Source organism: Pongo pygmaeus, chromosome 12, assembly GCF_028885625.2.
Source record: "Pongo pygmaeus isolate AG05252 chromosome 12, NHGRI_mPonPyg2-v2.0_pri, whole genome shotgun sequence".
Classification (NCBI taxonomy): domain Eukaryota; kingdom Metazoa; phylum Chordata; class Mammalia; order Primates; family Hominidae; genus Pongo; species Pongo pygmaeus.
Window position 1 is genome coordinate 97,827,104 of NC_072385.2, and position 19,321 is coordinate 97,846,424.

A 19,321-nucleotide genomic window follows, 5' to 3' on the forward strand; every position below is an offset into this window, starting at 1 on the left:
TTTTTTTTTAGTAGATACGGGGTTTTGTCATTTTGGCAAAGCTGGTCTTGAACTCCTGACCGCAGGTGATCTTCCCGCCTTGGCCTCCCAAAGTACTGGGATTACAGGCATAAGCCACTGCGCCGGTCTCAATAAATATTTTGTGAATGAATAATTTTCAGTCCAGAAAGTTTAAGTGTTCTTTCCTTGTTTAGATGGACTTTTCCAGGACAGATTCCTTTCATACACTGAAAGGGAGATTGGAAACCAGATGATAGAGTTCAAGGGAACTAAGATCAGAAAAGGGGAGAGGACCAGGGCCAGGGAGTACACAGCAGGCTGGGTGTTCTGAGAAACTTGTTATTTTGGTGGGGTAGTTCTAGGTCTAAGAAACTCCTAGTGTGAAACCAAGTGACCCTTGGCATGTGATGCCTAGACCCAAGCAGCTCCAGCTTTGGTCCCACTTTGTTCTGAAGAGCACTTCCAAGTTCTCAGTGGTACTTTCCGATAAAGATCAGTTTGGCGATCCTATCTAATCCACCACTCCCTAAAACTACTGAACTTTAGTGCTGGCTTGGGGAAAATTTTCGGTGTCAAGGGGAAAATTTTCCAACATCCTCCCAAATCCCATCTGCAATTTTAAAAACCTTTCTCTGGCATTTAAGTTTTATTCAATAGAACTTCATTAAAGTTAAATATCTGGCAAAACAAACTTGCCGAGTTGGAGTGAAGCCTGCGTTGTTTCATTGCAGCCACATGCTGATGCTTGAGACCATTTGCAGGGTGAAAAGAAATCTGGAGAGTTTTATATTATTAGAGCAGTGCAAGAAGAAATTTGAGGGCTCAGAGAATTCAAAACCTTCGAAGTTTTGCCCAGATCTCACCATAAATATTGAGAGTGATAACAAGACAAACCACGAGGAGTCATTTAGGCTTAGTAGAGGAAGCTGAACATAACTTCCTTTACATTAATGTGCTGCGGGTTTCTTAAAATTCCTGCTGATCTAATAAAGAAAAAATAAGTTTGCTTTATTCCTTAGGGGGTGCTTGCAAAAGGGAGAAAAAGCTCTTCATGCCTGTCTTCAAACTATAACCTTCCCTCCTTCCTTCCCTCCCTCCCTCCCTCCCTCCCTTCCTTCCTTCCTTCCTTCCTTCCTTCCTTCCTTCCTTCCTTCCTTCCTTCCTCTTTTCCTACCTTTCATTAATTCCTAAACACTTTCTGAGAACCTATTGTGAAGATGTTAGGTAGTCTGAGGCATATAGGACACAACTCTTACCTTCATGGAAATGAATATGCAAATGATATTCAAAGTATGCTGGAATGTGTAATGTCCTTCATTCAGAGCTTGCTTGCAAGGGAGGCCATGGAGAGGGGCCCTTGGAGGGGGGGAGCTCCCGCATGAAGGGTAGGCCCATGGAAAGTGTGGCAAGAAGGCAGCTGGACCACAATGTGCGTGAGATTTGGTATTTTTTAAAAAGAAATGAAATAGAACACTAAGTTCATGACTCTGGCATCCTATATGAACTATGAAAGCTTATGGTGAGTATATTTCAAAGGAAAGAAAATTCAACATACAAAGAATGGGAAGCTAACATTACCCTGGTGGCTGTGCAGATTTCATCTTCATTATTTCAATTAGCCCTCACGATAAGCTTATGAGGCATGCATTTTTCCTATTTCCTTTTTAGTTGTAGAAACTAAGCCTCAGAGATTCCCAAATTGTTTAAGCTAAACTGTGACTGTAAATTCTGTTCTGTCTGACTCTGACATTTCTTTGGGATTGGAGAGGCTACAAAACATGATGGGGAATCTGAAAAAAAAAATTAAAAAGGATTAGACAAGGATCTCTTTTGGTACCTTCTCACAACATCGGGAATATGATGAAAATGGCTTTCTTATTTCTGGTGCTCTGTTGCACACAACAAATCCCTTTATAATAAGAATTAGATGAGTTCTTGTAATATCTTTTAGAGTAGCCAAACAATTATTTTCCATGGCAATCTTCAAACTTATTAAAATATCAACCATCCCAGGGAAGATTCAGATATAACTAGATAACTTCAAAACAGAAAATGAAAACCACTCAAAGAAACATTGTTATGAAGGCCATATAAATCAAATGTCATATATACCTTTTATTAATAAATAACGTGAACCATTTACTACCTTCTCAAATAGTTAAGTGAATATTTTAGAAGACTTTCTAATTGCAATGTCATTGCCTTTCCATTCCTTAGTGCTTAGCCCTCTCATTTGAGATCTACTGGAGGGCAACATTTACAAATTAGAAACATAATTGAAATCTACTGCTGAATAAATTGATGTTTACCACTACATAAAATTAGTGCAATCGTTTTAAATGGTATGGAATCTATTTTCTTTTCACTTCACTGGCTTCTTGTATGATGGAATTGTAGCTGGAGATGACTCTCAGAAAAACAAACTTTCCCCTTCGATATTCTCCCAAACGAGTACTATGAGAAAAGGAATGGTGACATTACTGGGGAAGCACAGGATGCTGTGGCCTTCCATGATGATGGGTCCTTCCTAGTTCTCTTAATTTTGAATCAAAGTGGACTAAAGATATTGTTGGGAGACTAACTCCATCTGAACAGATGACAAAAACATGAATAATTGAAAGATGTGAACAGAGTGAATTTACATTGGACCAGTACAAAAATAATGCTGAATTCATAAGTGTTAAAAATTACTCGTTAAATTCAAAGTTTTTAAAACAAATGACTCTGCAAGACACTATTAAGAGAATGAAAAACATAAGCCATAGACTGGGAGAAAATATTTGCAAATCACATACCTGATAAATACCCAGAATATTCAGAATATATATATCTAGAACATACAAAAACTATTAAAATTAAACAAAAAGAACAAACAATCCAATGAATAATGGCAAAGATCAAATAGGCACCTCCCCAAAGAAAATATACAAATGAAAAATAAGCACACGAAAAAAGATACCCAACATAATTTGCCATTAAGGAACTGCAAATTAAAACAGCAATGAAAAATATTACACATATATTAGAATTACTAAAATCCAAAATCTGACAATATCAATTACTACTAAGGATACTGAACAACAGAAAGTCTCAATCATTGCCGGTGGAAAATAAAAATGACACCACTGCTTTGGAAGACAGGTTGGTAGTTTCTGCCAAAACTAAAATCTTACCATATATGCTCTTAGATATTTACACAATTGACTTGAAAATTCATATGCAGGGATGTTTATAGTAACTTTATGAATAATCACCAAAACTGTAAGCAACTAAGGTGTCCTTCAATAGGTAAGTAGATATAGTCCATCCATACAATGGAATATTACTGAGTAATAAAAATAAATGAATCATCAAATCTCGAAGAGACACAAAGAACCTTAAATGCATACTGTTAAGTGATAGAAACCAGCTTGAAAAAAACCATATGCTCTATGATTTCATTTTTTATAGATATTCTAGAAAAGACAAAACCTTAGACATTATATAGTTCAGTCATTGCCAGAGCTTTGGGGAAGGAGTAAGATTGGTTAGATAAAACACAGGGGGTTTTAGTGGTGGTGAAACTATTATATATCATACTGTAATGGTGGATATATGAAATTATACATTTGTCAAAACTCATAAAACTGCTTAACACAAAGAATGAACCCTAATGTAAACAATGGACTCTAGTTAATAATAATGTATCAATATTTGTTTATCAATTGCATCATACTAAGGAAATATGTTAATAATAGGAGAAAACATGAAAACAGTGAGCAGCCAGGAAAAGAGGCATATGGTGGTTCTCTGTAATTTCTGCTAGATTTTTCTGCAAACATAAAGCTTCTCTAAAAATAAAATTTATTAATTAAAAGAAAAGGTGCAGACCTAAATAATTTTGGAAATGAGGGGAGACTAAGAGTAAAGATGAAAGGAACTATATATATATACTGTAGTCTAGTTGATAAAGTTGCTCCTCCTGGCAGTACAGATGAACAATTCTGAAACCACTATGCATGTATACTAGGATTGAACAAATAGGTAATGTATGTCTGGATGGCAGGAGAAGGTTTCTTATTGTTGTTATAGGAAGTTACAAGTAAGCAAAGGGGGAAGACAAGAATAAATCATTTAGTACTGGATTACAGTTGGATACCTCAATATGAACTCATACTTAGTTCAATATAGATACAAATAACTAAATATAGAAATAATAGTAGATATCTATGTATACATGAGTTAGTGCATATACATATATTTCTGAGCTCCATTTACTGAGAGGACCTAGAAGCAATGACAATGCAGATGCAATGAGCACATCCAGAGCCCAGACCTTGGTTTAAAATGCCATTCTCTATGTAAGGAAACCAGGCCTCCTTGGAGAAGTGGCTAACTCTAGAGCAGGGCCAGGGAATACACAAAATAGGCTTAGACTATATTATAGTAACAGAAAATAAAGAAAAGCTAAAGAGAAAATCTAACGGGGCTATGTCAAAGGATCCAGAAACCAAGAAAGAACTCTCGATGGCTAAAGTTGGAACAATTTGAGCAACAAAATTAACAACATAGTATTAGATTGTAATCAAGGTATAAAATAAATACCTATGAGTTCATAATGATATAAATATATGATTCAATAAACAAATAAATGAGAGGCAATAAACAAATCTTATTTGTAAAATTTCAAATAATTTATGTAGACACTTTACTCTCAAGAAGGTGAAGCATAATTCTCCCACTCCTTAAATGTGGGATAAATATAGTGACTGTCTTCCAAAGAGTACAGTATGAAAAATGTGGAAAAATAGTTCCTTTGCAGTGCAGAAACCTGAGAAACACTATCTCAACCATGTGATCAAGCTTAACATCAACATTGATGTCACATTGATAATGGGTGCCCTTGACATGATGTGATAAAATTGACACTTTACCTCTGTATCTTTCTCCCCAAAACCCACATCTCCACTCCAATCATGAGAAAAACATCCAACAAACCCAAATTGAGGAACATTCTACAAAATATCTGATCAGTCTTCCTTAGAGACACCAAAACCAAAGAAAACCTGAGAAACTGTCACGGTCTAAATAAATTTGAAAATTAAATATAATGTGGTATAGCAAATAGGATCTTGGAACAGCAAACATCACATTAGATAAAAACTAAATAAATATGAATACAGCATGGACTTTACTTAGTGATAATGTGTCAGTGCTGGTTATGACGTTACTTGTGAAAAACACACCATATGAGATCTTAACAACAGAGGAAAATGGATGCTGGGCATGTAGGAAGTCTCTGTAATATCTTTGCAACTTTTCTGTAAATCTAAAACTACCCTAAAATAAAAAGCTTATTAAAAAATATATTTAAAAAACCAAAAAAGAAGAGTATGAACATAAGAATAACCTGAATCTGGGACGTAAAATGGCTAGAAAGTGATTGCGATAATATCAATACAAAGGAAAATAAAAAATATCAAGATGGAAGTATTTACAGAATTGTGGAATGACTGTGAACACTTTGGTTTTAAATCTATTTGGGGATATATGACAAGTTTGGAAATTATCCTTGGTATATGTTAAAACAGAGTTTAAATGGCATTCTCTTTTTTTAAAAAAATTTATTTTATCTTGAGGGAGTGCACTTGCAAGTTTGTTACCTGGATATATTGTACGAAGTTGAGGTTTAGGGTATTAATGATCCCATCACCCAGGTACTGAGCATAGTATTCAGTAGTTAGTTTTTCAGCCCTTGCCCTCTCTCTTGCTTCCCCCCTTTAGTAGTCTCCAGTTTCTATTTTTGCCATCTTTATATCTATGAGTACCCAAAGATTAGCTCCTACCTGTAAGTGAGAACATGTGGTATTTGGTTTTCTGTGCATGTATTAATTCACTTAGGATAATGGCCTCCAGCGGCATCTATGTTGCTGCAAAGAACGTGATTTCATCCTTTTCATGGCTGTGTAGTATTTCATGGTGTATATGTACTACATTTTCTTTATCCAATCCATCATTGACGGGGACCTAGGTTGATTCCACATCTTTGCTATTGTGATACATTCCCTTTTTTAAATTTTAACACCATTACCCTATTTCTGGTCTTTTTACCTTATATATTCCAAAATTACATTTCCATTTTTATCTCTCACTCATTTAAACAAACCTATCTTCCAGGCAAACTGGTCTACTCACCGCCTGTTAAATATGCATGAAGGTCCTTCTGCTTGAGTTATTCTCTTCACTTGAATGTGCTCTTCTCTTGCAGTTCCAATCATCTATCCTGAAGTTCTTACCATCCAAAAAGAATTCCTGGGCTTGCCTTGATTTCCCCAGATAAAAGGGACCCCTTTCTTCTCTGACCCACGAAGTCACTCTGTACTGCTCACATCAGCTGTATATGGCTTTGTATTGTGGTATATGTTACCTAGCTCCCCTATTGGCTATTAAACACTTAAGAATGAGGACCTGGTTTTTACATCTTTGCAGTTCCTTTGGTTCTCTTCATAGGTATTTACAAACTATTGATCTAGTGAATGTTATCAATGTTGGGCAGTCGTTTTCAGTTAAAGAGAAAAATGAAACCATATCAATTGGACTAAATTAAATATAAAAATTTTGATTATTCGTAACAGAAGCCATTTGCTGGAAAGGGACTGCTACATTTCCCCCACATCTGTTATTATTGTGGTTTCTCCATTTGTAGTTGAAAATGCAGAGTCAATGCACGTCAGGTAATGCCTCTTGTGTGTGAGCCATTATTACAATAATTAATAACAATGGCAGCTCAGTTGATAGGAACTTGGCAATGTGTGTACCCTTATCTTCAAAGCTCCAAATGGTTTGGAATTTGGCTTTTTGTAAAACCGTTTAATAAGAAAGTGTGTGTTTAGAATCTATTCCCAAAGACTGACCCTTATCTCTGAAGTCCTTAATGAGAAAGCACCTGACAAATTGACTGGCTCACTCCACTCCTCCACATAATTTCCCTTCCTACCAAGTGAGTTTCTTGCAGTCTGTACTTCTAACTTAGAAAGTGTTGAATGATGAACAGTCTGAGGCCAATGTCTGACGATTCAGAAAGCTGTCTTCAAGAGGTGATTTCACAAAGTAAAATTAACTTACTGAAAAAGTGGAAAACCAATCAACCTTTTTTTATTGGAGCAATTAACTATTTGATGAGTTTCACTTGACTGAATTGAGTGATGGTTTTAGTACTTCCTAACTGCCTCAAAAAGGAATCTTGATGGTGACTGCAATTTTTTTGTTTAATGAAATATAGTTCCACAAAACAGCAAATGCAAATAGACAGAAATCAAATGTATCATCAATCAACACAAGTATTATTTAAGTCTATTCATAAAACTTATAATTAAAATTTATTATGTATTTATTAACAATAAATATTCAATAAGTAGCTAACGTTGGTAAGGTTAATATTGTGACAAAAACACAAAAAATGTAAATGAAAATATCTGGCCTCATTTCACTGAGAATATATTTTAAAATATAGGCAAACTTTTTCATGTGAAAAGAACTCACCCAAATGTTGCTAGAAAAATTGTAATCGCTGACTCTACTGTTATTATCAAGAGAAATAATTAGTAGTTTATTACACTACAAAAATATTTCTATTGTGGGAGATGGAAATTTCAAAATGATGTGAAAGTTTAGAACATGTTAGGTAACTTTTAAATCATGTGTTCAAAAATATTTATTCTTTAAGGAAAACGCTCAAAAATAAGTTTAAGGGGTTAAGAGTTTAATGGGAAATGGAGAATTGATAATGTGAGGACTACTCATTCAAGAAGCTTGGCTGAAAAGAATGAGATCGGGAGGACAGTATGTAAGAGGGATCACAAAGTAAAGGAAACTTAAAAAGGTGAAAACAAAAAACCAATAGATAAGCCTGATCATTTTAATAAGCTGAGAGATAGTGTCAGTCATGAAGAAGAGACTAAGAATTCCGTGAGAGAAGGAGAATGGAGCAGAGTGGAAGGTGTCAAGGGCAAAAATAGACAAGTTGTCCTTGAATAAAATGATTCCTTGTCCAGGAGACTGGAAGGAAGAGGAAAAGATGGGTGGAAACGCGGACCCTGTTAGAAGTTAAGCACTTGAGAGGAGAGTAAAGATTTGGAATAAAGGCCAGCCAGATGAGAGAGGCAGAAAAACAAAGGATCAATAAATAAATACAGTGCTGAGCCAGACTGGAAACCCCACACATTGTAGGGGCACTAATATGTATGGTGTTTTTATGATATTCTTTTGCCGTGCTCAACCATTTGGGTAAATAATGGTAATAGTAACGTACTATGATAAGAACTTTACTTAGATTAGCTCATTTAGTCTTCACAAGTAGCCTCTGAAATAAGCACAATTATTATTTTCATTATATCAATGAGGAAATTGAGGCTTTCAGTGAAGAAATTTGCTTAAACATACATAACTGGTAAGTATTAAAACCAATATTTATTCGAACCCAGGCAGTCTGGCTTAGAGAGTAGGTTTATGCTGGCTCGATTATATTTGTAGGTATATTGTTTTAAATCAGGGACTTGAGTCGTCAAATGCAAACAAAAAAACAACCAAACAAACAAAAACACTAAAAAAAACAAAACAAACAAACAAACAACAACAACAAAAACCAACCAGTAAGGCAAGGGGATTCAACTGTTATGATGGCTCATAGAACTGTTCAGGGGACTAACAATGCAGCCCAAGCTGAATAAGGAAGGATTCCACGAAGGATATCTCACTGGTAACCTATGGAGGACCCAGAAGATTATGAGCAGAGGACTGGATGCTGGAGGTTTCCTAGGTGATGTATTTCTAAGTGGTGATAGGGTTCAGGCTGGCACCACTGGGTATGAGTAGCTGGAGTGGATGATGTAGAGAGGAAATGAAAGACTCAGGAGGATTTGAGGAGCTAACAGAGTTATGATGAATTCTTATTTATAAAGAAGACTATGTGCTAAGGAATATTTATTTCTGAAAGATTGCTTTCATTTAGCCGATATTTATGTACCTGCTTATAATACAGGCGGGGTTCTAGTTGGTCAGGATACAACAGTGGGCAAAAAAAACAAAGCTGTTTCCTCATGTAGTTTACATTCTAGTATTTATATGCCAGGTAGTGGTAAGGGCCTAAGAGGAAACATTAAGCAGAGGAAGTGTGATGGTTAATTTTATGTGTCAATTTGACTGGATTATAGGATGCCCAGATGTCTGGTTAAGCATTATTTCTGCATGTTGTCTGTGAGGGTGTTTTTGGAAGAGATTAGCATTTTATTCAGTGGATTGAGTGAAGTGGAGTTGTTTTCTCCAATATGGATGGGCATAATTTAATCAACTGAGGGTCTGAATAAAACAAAATGGTGGAGAGAGAGGGAATTTGCCCTCTCTTCCTGATTGCTTGGACTGGGACATTAGTCTTCTCCTGTTCTTGGAGGTCTGATTCTCAGGCCTTCAGACTTTGAACTCTTCTGCACCATGGACTCTGGCTTTCAGGCCTTCGAAGTATGCCACTGGCTTTCCTGTGTCTCCAGTTTGCAGACTGCAGATCATCAAATTTCTTACCCTTCATAATTACATGAGCCAATATCTTATAAGAAATTATCTATCTATCTATCTGTCTGTCTGTCTGTCTATCTATCTATCTATCTGCCTATCTATCTTTCTATCTATCTATCTATCTAGCTATCTCTATCCATATCCATCCATCCATCCATCCATCCATTTGTTCTGTTTCTCTGGAGAATGCTGATTAATATAAAAGAAGAATAGGGCTGAGCATGATGGCTCACTGCAATCCCAGTACTTTGGGAGGCCAAGGGAGGAGGCTAGGAGTTTGAGACCAGCCTGCACAACAAAGTGACACCTATCTCTACAAAAATAAAAAATTAGCCAGATATAGTGGCTCATGACTACAGTCCCAGCTACTTAGGAGGCTGAGGCAGGAAGATCACTTGAGCTTAGCAGTTTGAGGCTGTAATGAGCTATGATTGTGTCACTGCATTCCAGCTTGGGTGACAGAGTGAGAGACTGTTTCACACACAGACACACACACACATACACACACACACACGCAAATAGGTATTGTCAGGGTAATGGATGTGACTGCTATAAAGGGTGATCAGGACCCAATGAGAGACCTGTGTAGCTTAAAGGATTGAGTAATTATTTAAAGAGATGTTGAAGAGTGTGGGGGGAGATGTCCTGTTTTGTTGGGGTCTGAGCATGAGTGACATCTGTGACCAATTAATTTCAAGATGCTCTTCAGATATCCAAGAGTGATATTGACTGTTAAGTAAAAGTTGAATATAAGATTCTGGATTTCATAGAGAAATTCATAAGTCTGGGTCTGAGATATAAATTTGAAAATCATACAGATGATACATAAAATCATAAAAAATGAATGTGATCCTTAAGGACGAGAGGACAGGTAGAGATGAGAGATACTCAGATGACTCTATGCAGAGACACTACTGAAAGATAGGGATATGATAAGCATCCAGAAAGGAGACTGACTGAGAAAAAGTCACCAGAGAAAAAGGAGAAAAACCAAAAGAGTGATGTCAGAGGCTGTGTGAAGAATGCATTTTAAGATGGAGTGATTAATATTCAAATATTGCTGAGGAGTAAACGAAAATGAAGACTGAGAACTCACCAGTGAATATAGCAATGAGGAGGTCATTAGTGGCTTTGACGGAGCAGCCTGATTGGTGATGGGTCAGTAGAGAATGGAGGAAATGAAATGGAGAAAGTAGCAACACATCTTCCTAGGAATGTTTCCATCAAGCAGAGCAGAAAAATATGACCATCGGGGAAGAAGGTAAGACCCCAGGAATTTTTTAAAGCTTAAGGTGAAAAAAATTGCAGCATATTTGGGGGTTGATGGAAGCTAACTAGTAGAGAAGGATAAACTGATGATGCAGGAGAGAGAGGGACAATTGTTGGAGCATTGCTGAGACATAAATGAGAGGCAATGAAATGCAGACACAGGTAGAGGGGTTGCCCTTGGGAAAACAAACTATCCATCTATAGTTGCAACTCTAAAGTTGTGAAGAGGCTGGAATGCTAACTGATTGGTGTCAGGGACACTATTTATTCTGGACCTTCACTTAGTACTGCTAAGCATAGTATAAATCTCAGTAAGTAATGGTTAATAAAGTTGAACATAGAAACTTTATACAGTGAATTGCATTTCAGCTGTCAAGGAGAAGACAACTGAATCACTGAATGAGCAATGCTAATAAATTATGACAGTTAAAAATCTGTGTGGTAAGCTATGAAATCAGTATTTAGTGTGACTTTCACTTTCAGAAGTGAGATTCCTTTATTGAAAACTACAGTCTGTGAAATGGGGGTTATTACTTCCCCCCAACCTCCCATCTCTTTTGCTGATGAAATAAATTTGGTTTTCACCCACACTGGTGTTCTACTAATTATATTTTATGGTTGTTTAAAATTTCTTCCTTGTATCTTACCTCTGTACATAGAACCTACTTTTGCAAACAGAGGAAAGCTATATATTCTTTTACCTTTTTATTTTCAGAAAATGAGGTGTGTTACAGTGGAGAGATATCTGAAATAGGAATCAGGGCTGTGTTTCTTGCCCTGGATCTGCCACTAACTCACTGGCAATTGGCTTCCTCTCTGGAAAATGAAGTAGTTGGTCCAAAGGATCTGTAAAGTCCCTCCTGGATCCAAAAAATGAAATCATAATAACAATCTAAATAATTCATAAATTCACAGCTGATGCCCTTTATTTTTATATGCCCATAATATTCTATGTCAAGAAAAGTCACATTTATATTGTGATATTACCAATCACCCATGCATTAATATCTTACAGGGTTGTGGTGAAGATTAAAGAGAAAATGTGAAAGAAATTCACAAACTGTAAAGTGAAATAATGTCAGTCATTAATAACACATAGGCACTGAAATATTACATCCATTACTATCTTCCAGACTCTGCTTTTACTATTTGGCTTTTTGGATATCCAATAAAGTTCATATCCAAGGAATGCAAATGGGGAAGGAGGAGGTTTTATTTGAAGAAAGCCTACAATTGCCTTTTTTACTTTCTTGTTGAAAATAGCCTTAAGCTACCACAGGAGTAAAAAGATTTAGGGAAAGGCATTGAGGTAAGTGTAATGACTGGATGTACTGGTGTTAATTTAGCCTCAAACATTACATCTGCATCAGAGTAGCATGGAAAGCCTATTGTCAGGTTTTATAAAATGTCCAGCACTATTTGAAAAACAAAAACTAGGTAAATTAAAAATTATAATTAATTAATGTGATAATTTAAAGTTTTAAGGCTAGATTAACAATCTACCTTAATCTGTTATCATAGCTACACTTTTACTTCCTTCCCAAGTTATTCCTTTCTGCATATGTCTCATGTATTTTTCTATTTGTATACATTCCTTTATTCCTTTTTAGGAAGAAAATTTAATAATGAGCATAGATCTGGCAGTCTGTATTTTTTTTTTTTTTTTGGTAATAAGAATTGTGCCTACCTGCCAGATAAATTGTTGAAATGGGTATGCTATCACACCAATGATAGCAATGACCATAGATCTTAGATTTGTATGGCACTTAATTTTTTCAGAGCAGCTTTACAATTATCTCTCTTATTTTTTCCAACAATACCACTTATGAGCCATATGACCAGACAAACCACTTAACCTCTCTGTGCCATAGCTTTCTTACCTTTAACATACGAGTCATATTAGTACTTCTCTCAGAATTGTGTGAAAATTAAATAAGTTAATCTACAAAAAATATTTAATTTACAAAATTAAATTTATTTAATTTATTTAATCTACAAAAAATAATTATATGCTTAGCATATAGTAAGCACTCAATAAACATTTATCATGAGTTGTGAATGTCAAAAAATGTTGATGATGATGATAATGATGATGATGATGACTTTTTACCAGTGGTTTAGAGATTATAAATGTATTAGGTCCAAGTGCCATTTTGCACACTGATGAATAGTGCCACTGATTCACCAACCATAAGGGTTATAAACTGCGTGCCTAAAAGCTGTCCAGCAATAATATGAGTAAAACGTATTAGGACTGATTTTGGCAAATCGAGTAGCCTGCACCTCTAAAACCAGCAAGCCCTACTCAGCCCCAGGCAATGTTGCCATATGGAGTACAATCCTAATATTGCCATGTTGTCCAATTTCTCTTAAAGGTAGAAATTTATATTTTTATTTAATCTTCTAACTTAAAAAAAGATTGGCAAATTATTTGAGTTTTTTATAAAACATGGTGTAGGCCAAACACACACCAATCCATGGAAGGACTTAGAACTATGAGAGGCAGCTTCCTGATGGGTTTTCATCACTGTAGTGCACACAGTAGGTCCTTGATGGAATCTTGATTGACTGTAAAAATTGAGGAATCATAGTTAATTGAAAGATTGAGGCAATATTCTAAAATAGATGTGAAATCAGTATGTTGAAGTGATATCTGCACTCTTGCAGCTGTTCATTGCACTGTTCATTGCAGGACTATTTACAATAGCCAAGATATAGAATCAACTTCAATGTCTATCTATATATCAATGGATAAAGAAAATATGGTATATATACACAATAAAATAATGCTCAACCTCAAAATAGAAGGAAACCCTGTCATTTGCAGCAACATGGATGAAACTGGAGGATATTTTGCTAAGTGAAATAAGCCAGGCAAAGAAAGACAAATACTACATGATCTCACTTATATGTGGAATTTTAAAAAGTAGAACCCACAGAAAGAGATAGTACAATGGTAGTTACCAGAAGTTGGGGATGGGGTGGGGGATGGGAAGATGTTGGTCTTAGGGTAGAAAGCTTCAGCTAGCAGGAGAAATAAGTTTTTGAGATCTATTGCACAGTATGGTGACTATAGTTAATAATGTATTATGTATTTCAAACTTGCTAAGAGTAAATTTTAAATATTTTCACCACAAAAACTAACTGTGTGAAGTGATGGATATGTTAATTAGCTTGATTTAATCATCCCACAATGTTTACATACATCTAAACATCACATTGCAGCCATAAATGTATATAATTTTTATTTGTTAATTAAAAATAATAAGAAATGTGTTAGTTTCATAATTTGAAATTTTCCAGATATCATCCTGTTATTGATTTTTAGTTTTTTAAATTGTGGTCAGAGAAAATGTTCGTATGACTTGAATCCTTATAAGTTTATTAAGATTTGTTTTACGGGCCAGAATATGGTCTTTCTAGGTAAATGTTTTATGTCTACTTAGAAAGATTGTGCATTTGGTTGCTCTTTGGTGTAATGCCTTATAAACAGCAAGTAGGTGAAAAAAAATAGCCATGTGAGACTCTCAAGGGGAGCTGGTAATTGACGGATAGGAAAATATAAAATAATAGCTAAAGATCAAAGAGGCACCATCTGGGTAGTGTGGACACCATCCCCAGAGGGGTCTTGGGATACAGTAAATTGCGTTCTTGTAGATTTCCTGATTCTTTGGGAGAAAGGATGATGGGCAGGAAAGTAGGCAAGAAGATGGGAAGTGCCGCAGGAGGAAAGAGCAAACCCCAAAATAAGAGATCAGTTCTTCCTAGATCCCTAAGTCATGCTTGTCCATTTTACCAGGCTATTTCTTTTTTTTTTTTCTTTTTTTTTTCTTTTATTATTATTATTATTATTATTATTATACTTTAGGTTTTATGGTACATGTGCGCAATGTGCAGGTAAGTTACATATGTATACATGTGCCATGCTGGTGCGCTGCACCCACCAACTTGTCATCTAGCATTAGGTATATCTCCCAATGCTATCCCTCCCCCCTCCCCCCACCCCACAACAGTCCCCGAAGTGTGATGTTCCCCTTCCTGTGTCCATGTGTTCTCATTGTTCAATTCTCACCTATGAGTGAGAATATGCGGTGTTTGGTTTTTTGTTCTTGTGATAGTTTACTGAGAATGATGATTTCCAATTTCATCCATGTCCCTACAAAGGACATGAACTCATCATTTTTTATGGCTGCATAGTATTCCATGGTGTATATGTGCCACATTTTCTTAATCCAGTCTATCATTGTTGGACATTTGGGTTGGTTCCAAGTCTTTGCTATTGTGAATAATGCCGCAATAAACATACGTGTGCATGTGTCTTTATAGCAGCATGATTTATAGTCCTTTGGGTATATACCCAGTAATGGGATGGCTGGGTCAAATGGAATTTCTAGTTCTAGATCCCTGAGGAATCGCCACACTGACTTCCACAAGGGTTGAACTAGTTTACAGTCCCACCAACAGTGTAAAAGTGTTCCTATTTCTCCACTGCTCAAGGAAATAAAAGAGGATACAAACAAATGGAAGAACATTCCATGCTCATGGGTAGGAAGAATCAATATCATGAAAATGGCCATCCTTCCCAAGGTAATTTACAGATTCAATGCCATCCCCATCAAGCTACCAATGACTTTCTTCACAGAATTGGAAAAAACTACTTTAAAGTTCATATGGAACCAAAAAAGAGCCCGCATCGCCAAGTCAATCCTAAGCCAAAAGAACAAAGCTGGAGGCATCACACTACCTGACTTCAAACTATACTACAAGGCTACAGTAACCAAAACAGCATGGTACTGGTACCAAAACAGAGATATAGATCAATGGAACAGAACAGAGCCGTCAGAAATAATGCCACATATCTACAAGTATCTGATCTTTGACAAACCTGAGAAAAACAAGAAATGGGGAAAGGATTCCCTATTTAATAAATGGTGCTGGGAAAACTGGCTAGCCATATGTAGAAAGCTGAAACTGGATCCCTTCCTTACACCTTATACAAAAATCAATTCAAGATGGATTAAAGACTTAAATGTTAGACCTAAAACCATAAAAACCCTAGAAGAAAACCTAGGCAATACCATTCAGGACATAGGCATGGGCAAGGACTTCATGTCTAAAACACCAAAAGCAATGGCAACAAAAGCCAAAATTGACAAATGGGATCTAATTAAACTAAAGAGCTTCTGCACAGCAAAGGAAACTACCATCAGAGTGAACAGGCTATTTCTAAATTAAGGTAACAACTGCACAGCTTTTTACAATATACAGAACATTAGTTGAGCCTTGCTTGCAGGTGTCAATATAGTATTTGTCTCTACTACAAATTCAGGTGGTGATTATTGATGCTCTGCCTGTGATTAGGAAAGTAGTAGAGTTTGAAGCTACCATTTTAGAGCCAAATAAATGCGGTTCTCTGACTTCATAGGCAGGAAAAAAAGCTTGTCAATGATGCAGGCAAATGACTCACTTTTGATGTGATTCCATTTTATGGAACCTTCAATTCTTTATGACTTAAAAAAACCGTTTTAAATCAGTTAAGTTCTATTTCTTTGATGATTCTTTATCACAGAGGGAGACCCTTAGATAATTGCAAAGGGATGAGTCATAATGAGTTTTCATTGATGCATGTTGCCTCTCATCACCAATTCCACTGATACCCTATAGGGAGAATAAAGAGCCTCTCATCTCACTATTTGATGGCATAAAAGGGCCTACATCTGACACCTAGAGCTTTAGCCCGCCCTTTCTGAACCAGATAGACTTGCCTAGAGACAGAAGGGAAAAGGGCTTTGTTCCCTGACCCCTCCTCCCTAGGAAAGCTCTAATCCAGTCAATTTTATTCCTGATGGATTAGAGAATACCCAGACACTGTGCTGCATCATTATCCTTCCAGACATTTGTCCCACATTTGCACCTGCTCTCACTTCCTATTCCATTGAGACAGAAGACTTAAATGTGGTCCAATCCTATGTTGACTGTGAAAGGTTTCTTTGTTCTTGTAATATTAGCTATTCCATCATCAGTTCACCTGGGATTTAACCATAAGACAGAATTTTACCCTTTGGTTCCACAAGTAATTGAGAAATGAGTGTTTAAAAAAGGTGTAAACGACATAGGAATTTTTTTCCTTCAATTTTTGAATCCTCAAATCCTACAGCACCTGATGACTACAAAGCACTCAATAAATGTTTGCTGAACCAGGCAGGGGACTCCGGAAATGTTTGTGTATGTGTACATGTATGAGTTTTGAAGATACACTTATATTTAGATAACTTTATGGATTTGGAGGAGTCTGATAAGGATACTATTGAATTAATACGATACTCCACTGATATAGAATAGTGAATCCTGGTAACTATAACTATCTTCCAGAATTCCACAAGTAAGTGAATAGAGGCTTTTAAATAACAGGAGAGAGAATAAGCTGTCCCAAAGCCTATGTACTTGCAAGATATGTACACAGTGCCAAAATTACTGAATTAAAGAGCTTGGTCTTTTAGTTTTAATCTTTACTTTGTTTTATTTATCTGGATTACTGAGAGTTTCTTGATTTCCCCTAAAATTTTGCACTAGATACTTGTTTATGAGCTTAGTGTGTCAACTACTGAGCCCCAATGTCAGTAAGCTTCTATAGAGTTTGTGTAACCAATGCTTTAAGTACCTGATGGTACAGATGAGCTGTTGCATTTGTAAACTCATCTTCAGGAATGACATTCTTGAAGCTTGTTTAAAATGGTTTTTGCAGTTTTTACTGCTTTTTACTTAGAATTAAGCATCCAGTGCCATCATACTGTAACTGCCATTGATAAATCTTATTATTATTATTATTTGTTTTTTGGAGACATGGTGTCACTCTGTCAACCCAGAGACAGAGCCCTTCTCCTTTCTGTCTCTATGTAAGCCCATCTGGTTCAGAAAGGGCAGGCTAAAACTCTAGATGTCAGGCATAGGCCTTTTTATGCTATCAAATAGTGAGATGAGAGGCTCTTTATGTTCCCTGTAGGATTTATGTGTGGAATTAGTGATGAGAGGCAATATGCACCAGAGGAGTGCAGGGCACAATCATAGCTCACTGTATCCGCAAACTCCTGGGCTCAAGTAACTCTCCCACCATCACTTCCTGAGTAGCTGGGACTACAGGGACATGCCACCATGCTTGGCTAATTTTTTTATTTTTATAAAGACAGGGGTCTCACTATGTTGCCCAGGCTGATCTTGAACTCCTGGCTTCAAGTGTTCCTCTATCTATCAATGAGTTTTCACTGATGCTCAAGATCAAAGAGGCACCTGGCCTCCCAAAGTACTGGAATTACAGGCATGAGCCATGCCAATGACTGATAAATCTTAAAATGAAAATCACAAACATATATCTGCCAGAAAAAATAGGTGGATGGAATTTGTCAACAACTGTTTAATTATTGATTTCTATGAGTTTGATTTTATTTTGCTATCTAGTGTGCTTTAGGCAATAAGTTCTCATTAGTCATCAGCATTTGGGGGTCAAAATATCAGCCCCATTAACCTTCCTTTTCAACTACATTGAAACATATATAATGCCAGTCCCTTTGGACCACTCTATGATAGTGTTTTTAAGCAAAATATTTGCTACCAGAAAGCAATATATTTAGTTACTATTTTACAAAAGTCACATTTTCCACAAATTATTTAGTTCATAGAAATGTTTTTACCTTTTAAATTGTAAGTACCTCTGAATGCTTTCAACAATTAATGGTATTCAGTGGTTTCATCACGTGGATGAACTTTCTGAAAGTCTATAGATGAGAATGTTTTTTTTCTCTCTTTTCTAGTCATAGAGGTCTAGTAGGTAACAGTTCAGTGCTGGCTAATTGTGCGTCAGGAAAGTCAACAGGTTAAGGGAGTTAAGGGATCAAGTTCAGAGAGCACAAGCAGTCTCTGTAGACTTGGGGAGGTGAAGTTAGAGATCTTGCTGACAAAAAGTGTAACGTACTAAAATAGGCACAGGTCACAGCAAATGACAGAGGCATATTTTCTTTCCTTTGTTGGCTTGTTTGCTTTCTTTTAGGGCTTCTTTCATACCCCTAGAGAACATGATGATTTGCGTCATCTCTGTTGTAGTGGAACAAGCATATGTTGAGGACTCAAAAGACCTGGTTTAGTCAGATGACTCTGCCAGTGTCATCTTGGGGTAGTGACTCCATCCTTTCAGACTTGCTTTCCTTATTTACAAAATTAATGCTTTAAAAAAAAAATCCCTTCAAATCTAGACTTACAGAGAAGCCCAATACATTTAAACAGATAAAAGCAGAGCTACTCTGTTGGAAATGAGGTAGGGAGTCATCCCCAAACCTGGCCCACTGAGTTCTTCCCTTCGATCCTATCTTACTCCTCCAAGTTTGGCTGAAAAATCTTTAGGCCTTAGGTGAGCATCCTTAAACAACATGAGGGAGATAAAAGATTGAAAGCCATGAATACAACCTTAAGGGATGAATCAAAATTCATTTTGTTTTCATGTTCCTTCTAT